We start from the raw sequence: 7,731 nt of genomic DNA, 5'->3' as shown, positions 1-7,731 counted from the left end.
GAGTGTGGCTTCTTTGGGAAGTGGAATGATTCCTCTCCGGGCAAGGTTCCCCTCTCCCAAAAACCACAGCACAAGCTGATGCCTACTTTTGCAATAGGAGGAACTGGGACAGGACCATCACTTCCCCCAGCACATCCCACTGCAGAAAATGCACAACACGAATTAAAAAGCCAGCTCTGATGGAGAGCAGGTGATGGAGCAAAGGGGTGATGGGCTGGGAGCAGCTCAAGGTTCCTCCATGCAGGGGCGCACAGCAGAGGCTGCTGGTGTCACAGGAGTGTCGTGGTTTAAAACCAGCCACGCAGCTTGTTAACTCACTCCCTCCCTTGCTCCCCCAACTCCCGGAGTGTTAGAAAGGGGAATCCAAAGAAGGTAGCCCCCATGGGTTGAGATAAGAACGGTTTAATAACTAAGGTATAACACAAATCACTACTGCTACTACAAACAATAATGATAAAGCCAATAACAAGTGAAGAGAATACAACACCTCACCAGCCACCAACCCATAACTCATCCCACCCTGCCCGACCGAGCACCAACCGATACCTCCTCCATCCCCCCAGAGCTCCAGCCCTGCCAGGTAACTCCCAGTTACATCCTGGGTATGACGTGCTATGGTATGGAATACCCCTTTGGCTAGCCTGGGTCAGGTGTCCTGTCTCTCCTTCCTCCTGGCCTCCCCTCCTCCCTGGCAGAGCATGAGCTCAGGAAAGGCCTTGGACAAACCAAACATTTGAGCAGTAACTCAAAACATACTTGCTATCAGCAACCGTTCTCAGCCCGAAAGTCAAACCACAGCACTGCACCAGCTACCAAGAAGGAGAAAAAATGACTGCTACTGCTGAACCCAGGACAAGGAGTCAGCCTGCAAGAGGCCTGTAGTGCACACTGAGGAACTTGCTGTTGATGCAGGAATTGATGCTCGCTGCCGGCATTGCTGGCAGGTGCTCTGCTGCTTGCCCCATGTTCCTAACCTGGAAAGCACCGCTGCTGCCATGGGTATGAGAATGACGTGTGGGCTGAGTTGCACTGTGGAGCTTTGTGTGCCAGCTGCTCACAGGGTGGCCAGGAGTGCACGGTGATTTTCCAATCCCAAACACAAGCCAAGAGCAGTGTGCACATTCCTGCACAAGTACCTCTGCAGCCTCAGGGCCACCTCCCTGTCATTCCTCTGCTGCAGCCCTGGGGACACGAGGCCATGGCTCAGGGCAGCTGCAAGAGCCCCCCTGTTCGGTTGGTCAGAAGCTGTAGGATGGGGACGGGGGGATTGCGTGGAGTCACCCATCTGCTGTCCATTTACAGTTCTGCTTCTGGAAACATCGCCAGCTTCTCCCTGCATTGCTCCAGAGCTTGCGTGTGCAGGAGGAGCAGGAGAATCACAGTCTCTCGTCCCTTATCTCTGGCCTTAGCAATTCTAAGCCTTGCTCCTTATTCCTCCCAACCCTTCTACACCCCTGTCATTCCAGTCACTGGGCTGCAGCAGGCACCGGGCTTCAAAAGCCAGCTGACGTGGGAGCCACTGCATCACACACTGTTTCATCCCATCGGGATGAGCTTTTCCTACTTGGCCAACATGTGCTGCCAAGAGCCAGCAGGACTGCAAGCTCAGCAGCTGGGAAGTGCTGCAAGGAAAGAGGTCGCTCCGCAGCTTTCTCTGCTACTGACACAAGGGAAAAGCTGGAGCAGACAGAGGCAAGAACTGGGGAGATAGGGATCTGGTTTATTGGCCCGAGAAGTGTCCACAGCGAGCGCAGGCTGCAGCACGACGTTCTCAGCGCAGCTCCCTCGGGCCTGGAGCTGACAGTGGGGCATTATTCCTCCGCTTGTGGGCTGATGCAGGATCTGTGGAAAGCCCTGCGCAGAGGCTTCAGTGCCCTTCTGAAGAAGGATAGTTGTTGCCCTCGGACGTGTTTATCTCTGGTGTCATGCAATCCTTCTTTTGGGTTGGCGGTTCCCCAAGCATAGGTGGTGGAATGGGCATCAACGGGTGGCAGGTTACGTCGTGACTGCAGCTGCCACTTTTGCATTTTCTTGGGGGTTTTCCCCTGTTGGCTTTCAATTGTCTCCCAGGTAGGGGAGGCCCTGGCATTCTCAGACTGGCGCAACCGGTGCCACCAGCGCGGCCTGGGTGCCACTGGAATAAATGATGTAGTTGGCTCCTCCTCGGTGTCCTGAGCTGCTGCACGCACTGCCTGTTCATCCCTGTAGAATCGCGGGGAGGCAAAGGTTCTGCTGGCCTCTCCCTGATGCTCTTCAGGTGCTTTCCTCACTTTGCGCCTGAATACAACCTGCAGAGCTCTGTCGACAACTGAGACCCTTTGTGGGGCCTGTCTCTGGGCGTGTGGTGGTACTAGTCCTTGTGTAAAGGCCTGTCCTGGTCCCTGTCTATCTGTGCCCAGGCTCCTGGCCTGTGTTGGTGCCTCACTCTGGGCCTGTGCTGGTGTTGGCTGCTCGTCCATTTCGCAGATAACAGGCAAAGGCTTGTGCAGGACGCCTCTCACGAAATTCCTGTCTCTTTTGGGTTGTGTCATCTTACTGGCTTTAGGGCTGAGCAGGGCAGATAACTTTCTCCGTGCCTCTGTTTCACTTTGGGCCACATCCTCCTGCTCCTTTTCCTGCTCAGCTCTTGCCCGGATGGTAGCCACAGCCTTATGCACAACGTCCATCACAAAGCACCTGGCTGTTTCCTGCATAACCAACTCCAAGGCAGTGGGGCTGAGCAGGGCCAATGACTTTCTCCGCTCCTCTTCTTCTACCTCCTCCTTGTCAAAGCCATGGGAAGGTGGTGCCGTTGCCTCCTCCTGCTCTTGTGCTACAGATGTTGTCTGTGCATCTGTCCCTTCGACAAGGTGGGGTTTCTGACAGTCTGCCCCAAGGATCTCTGTCAATTCAGCTGCATCTTCCTGCTTGTCTTCTCTCTGAGGTATAATGGCTCTCCTGGCTACTTTCTGCTTGGCAGACATGGGTGACACAATGTCTTCTCCAGCCTCATCTGCTGCAGGGGCGAAAGGGGCTGAGCTGGGCTCTGCCTGAGGCTCTACAGCCATAGGAGTCTCGATGTTCTCCAGTGTTACTGGCGTCACTGGTGCCATTGAAACATCCACGTGCCTTTGGGCCACATCCTCCTGCTCCTTTTCCTGCTCAGCTCTTGCCCGGATGGCAGCCACAGCCTTATGCACAATGTCCATCACAAAGCACCTGGCTGTTTCCTGCATAACCAACTCCAAGGCAGTGGGGCTGAGCAGGGCCAATGACTTTCTCCGCTCCTCTTCTTCTACCTCCTCCTTGTCAAAGCCATGGGAAGGTGGTGCCGTTGCCTCCTCCTGCTCTTGTGCTACAGATGTTGTCTGTGCATCTGTCCCTTCGACAAGGTGGGGTTTCTGACCGTCTGCCCCAGGGATCTCTGTCAATTCAGCTGCATCTTCCTGCTTGTCTTCTCTCTGAGGTATAATGGCTCTCCTGGCTACTTTCTGCTTGGCAGACATGGGTGACACAATGTCTTCTCCAGCCTCATCTGCTGCAGGGGCGAAAGGGGCTGAGCTGGGCTCTGCCTGAGGCTCTACAGCCATAGGAGTCTCGATGTTCTCCAGTGTTACTGGCATCACCGGTGCCATTGACACATCCACGTGGCTTTGGGCCACATCCTCCTGCTCCTTTTCCTGGTCAGCTCTTGCCCGGATGGCAGCCACAGCCTTACGCACAATGTCCATCACAAAGAACCTGGCTGTTTCCTGCATAACCAACTCCAAGACAGTCGGGCTGAGCAGGGCCAATGACTTTCTCCGCTCCTCCTCTTCTACCTCCTCCTTGTCAAAGCCATGGGAAGGTGGTGCCGTTGCCTCCTCCTGCTCTTGTGCTACATATGTTGTCTGTGCATCTCCCCCTTCGGCAAGGTGGGGTTTCTGACCGTCTGCCCCAGGGATCTCTTTCAATGCAGCTGCATCTTCCTGCTTGTCTTCTCTCTGAGGTATAATGGCTCTCCTGGCTACTTTCTGCTTGGCAGACATGGGCGACACAATGTCTTCTCCAGCCTCATCTGCTGCAGGGGCGAAAGGGGCTGAGCTGGGCTCTGCCTGAGGCTCTACAGCCATAGGAGTCTCGATGTTCTCCAGTGTTACTGGCATCACTGGTGCCATTGAAACATCCACGTGGCTTTGGGCCACATCCTCCTGCTCCTTTTCCTGCTCAGCTCTTGCCCGGATGGCAGCCACAGCCTTATGCACAATGTCCATCACAAAGCACCTGGCTGTTTCCTGCATAACCAACTCCAAGGCAGTGGGGCTGAGCAGGGCCAATGACTTTCTCCGCTCCTCTTCTTCTGCCTCCTCCTTGTCAAAGCCATGGGAAGGTGGTGCCGGTGCCTCCCTCTGCTCTTGTTCCAGAGAAGTGAGAGGTGCACGGTGCTGCTCTCCCTCAGCAGCTCCAGCCAGAGGAGGAGCTGCCAGCTCGGTGTCTGTGGCAGTGGCCAGGACAGGAGACACACTCTGCAGGTCTCCAGCTGCCTCTGATGTCGCATTTGTGCCCAAATTGCTGTGGATGCTGGATTCCAGACGGATGTCTTCTCGGGCGTCCTGGAAGAGCTCTGGCACCAGAGGGCTTACGCAGATGTTGTACATGGTGAGGGCTTCCCCTTGAGACAGCTCTTTGTCACTAACACATTCCAATTCCTGCTTGGCCTCCTCATCGTTCTCCTCAGGGAAGGCCGCTGGCTCCTCCTGTAAACATACAGCAGAACATCAGGAGATGACAGCTCTCCCTAGATGTGTCTCTCTCAGGGCTGCAGGTAGCTGTGTGGGTGCTGTGCCGTGGGCTGCTTTCTCCCCTGCAGACCTGTGTCCAGCGCCAGGCCTGGGTGGTGCATTGGCCGTCACCTGGGCTCTGGGGTTGCTGCTGGTGGCTGCTCACTGGAGAGGTCCCTCACGGGCTGCTCTCCTTCAGTGCCTTTCCTCCAGAGGAGGGGTGCCGGATGGGAGAGCAAGAACACAGGCAGGGGAAGGAGGGAATGTCAGCTGGAAGGCACAGGGAACACGAGCAATGCCCCTGACACATGCACTTTGGGATCTGGGGTTGCCTCCAGCACCTTGGGATCCCCAATGCCGGTCACAGGGGTGTCACTCACCTGGGGCTGCGAGCCCTGACTCAAAGGTGAAGCTGCTGCTTCTCCTTCATCATCTGCTCCAGGTGCAAGGTAAGATATCCCAGACTCTGCCCCAGGGATCATCGTCACTGCAGCCAGAACTTCCTCCTCATGTTGTGCTGGGGAGACAACAGCTCTGCCGGCCTCCTGTTGATAATCTCCAGGCACGGGAGAAACCATGACTTCTCCAGCCTCATCTGCAGCTTTGGTGAAAGGGGCTGAGCTGGGCTCTGCCTGAGGCTCTACACCCATAGGAGTCTCGATGTTCTCCAGTGTTACTGGCATCACTGGTGCCATTGAAACATCCACGTGGCTTTGGGCCACATCCTCCTGCTCCTTTTCCTGCTCAGCTCTTGCCCGGATGGCAGCCACAGCCTTATGCACAATGTCCATCACAAAGCACCTGGCTGTTTCCTGCATAACCAACTCCAAGGCAGTGGGGCTGAGCAGGGCCAATGACTTTCTCCGCTCCTCCTCTTCTACCTCCTCCTTATCAAAGCCATGGGAAGGTGGTGCCGTTGCCTCCTCCTGCTCTTGTGCTACAGATGTTGTCTGTGCATCTGTCCCTTCGACAAGGTGGGGTTTCTGACCGTCTGCCCCAGGGATCTCTGTCAATGCAGCTGCATCTTCCTGCTTGTCTTCTCTCAGAGGTATAATGGCTCTCCTGGCTACTTTCTGGTTGGCAGACATGGGCGAAACCATGTCTTCTCCAGCCTCATCTGCTGCAGGCGTGAAAGGGGCTGAGCCGGGCTCTGCCTGAAGCTCTACAGCCATAGGAGTCTCGATGTTCTCCAGTGTTACTGGCATCACTGGTGCCATTGAAACATCCACGTGGCTTTGGGCCACATCCTCCTGTTCCTTTTCCTGCTCGGCTCTTGCCCGGATGGCAGCCACAGCCTTATGCACAATGTCCATCACAAAGCACCTGGCTGTTTCCTGCATAACCAACTCCAAGGCAGTGGGGCTGAGCAGGGCCAATGACTTTCTCCGCTCCTCCTCTTCTACCTCCTCCTTGTCAAAGCCATGGGAAGGTGGTGCCGTTGCCTCCTCCTGCTCTTGTGCTACAGATGTTGTCTGTGCATCTCCCCCTGCGGCAAGGTGGGGTTTCTGACCGTCTGCCCCAGGGATCTCTTTCAATGCAGCTGCATCTTCCTGCTTGTCTTCTCTCTGAGGTATAATGGCTCTCCTGGCTACTTTCTGCTTGGCAGACATGGGTGACACAATGTCTTCTCCAGCCTCATCTGCTGCAGGGGCGAAAGGGGCTGAGCTGGGCTCTGCCTGAGGCTCTACAGCCATAGGAGTCTCGATGTTCTCCAGTGTTACTGGCATCACTGGTGCCATTGAAACATCCACGTGGCTTTGGGCCACATCCTCCTGCTCCTTTTCCTGCTCAGCTCTTGCCTGGATGGCAGCCACAGCCTTATGCACAATGTCCATCACAAAGAACCTGGCTGTTTCCTGCATAACCAACTCCAAGGCAGTGGGGCTGAGCAGGGCCAATGTCTTTCTCCGCTCCTCTTCTTCTGCCTCCTCCTTGTCAAAGCCATGGGAAGGTGGTGCCGGTGCCTCCCTCTGCTCTTGTTCCAGAGAAGTGAGAGGTGCACGGTGCTGCTCTCCCTCAGCAGCTCCAGCCAGAGGAGGAGCTGCCAGCTCGGTGTCTGTGGCAGTGGCCAGGACAGGAGACACACTCTGCAGGTCTCCAGCTGCCTCTGATGTCGCATTTGTGCCCAAATTGCTGTGGATGCTGGATTCCAGACGGATGTCTTCTCGGGCGTCCTGGAAGAGCTCTGGCACCAGAGGGCTGACGCAGATGTTGTACATGGTGAGGGCTTCCCCTTGAGACAGCTCTTTGTCACTAACACATTCCAATTCCTGCTTGGCCTCCTCATCGTTCTCCTCAGGGAAGGCCGCTGGCTCCTCCTGTAAACATACAGCAGAACATCAGGAGATGACAGCTCTCCCTAGATGTGTCTCTCTCAGGGCTGCAGGTAGCTGTGTGGGTGCTGTGCCGTGGGCTGCTTTCTCCCCTGCAGACCTGTGTCCAGCGCCAGGCCTGGGTGGTGCATTGGCCGTCACCTGGGCTCTGGGGTTGCTGCTGGTGGCTGCTCACTGGGGAGGTCCCTCACGGGCTGCTCTCCTTCAGTGCCTTTCCTCCAGAGGAGGGGTGCCGGATGGGAGAGCAAGAACACAGGCAGGGGAAGGAGGGAATGTCAGCTGGAAGGCACAGGGAACACGAGCAATGCCCCTGACACATGCACTTTGGGATCTGGGGTTGCCTCCAGCACCTTGGGATCCCCAATGCCGGTCACAGGGGTGTCACTCACCTGGGGCTGCGAGCCCTGACTCAAAGGTGAAGCTGCTGCTTCTCCTTCATCATCTGCTCCAGGTGCAAGGTAAGATATCCCAGACTCTGCCCCAGGGATCATCGTCACTGCAGCCAGAACTTCCTCCTCATGTTGTGCTGGGGAGACAACAGCTCTGCCGGCCTCCTGTTGATAATCTCCAGGCACGGGAGAAACCATGACTTCTCCAGCCTCATCTGCAGCTTTGGTGAAAGGGGCTGAGCTGGGCTCTGCCTGAGGCTCTACACCCAT

Source organism: Melopsittacus undulatus, chromosome 6 (assembly GCF_012275295.1).
Source record: "Melopsittacus undulatus isolate bMelUnd1 chromosome 6, bMelUnd1.mat.Z, whole genome shotgun sequence".
Taxonomy (NCBI): domain Eukaryota; kingdom Metazoa; phylum Chordata; class Aves; order Psittaciformes; family Psittaculidae; genus Melopsittacus; species Melopsittacus undulatus.
Note: the sequence above shows the minus strand (reverse complement) of the source record.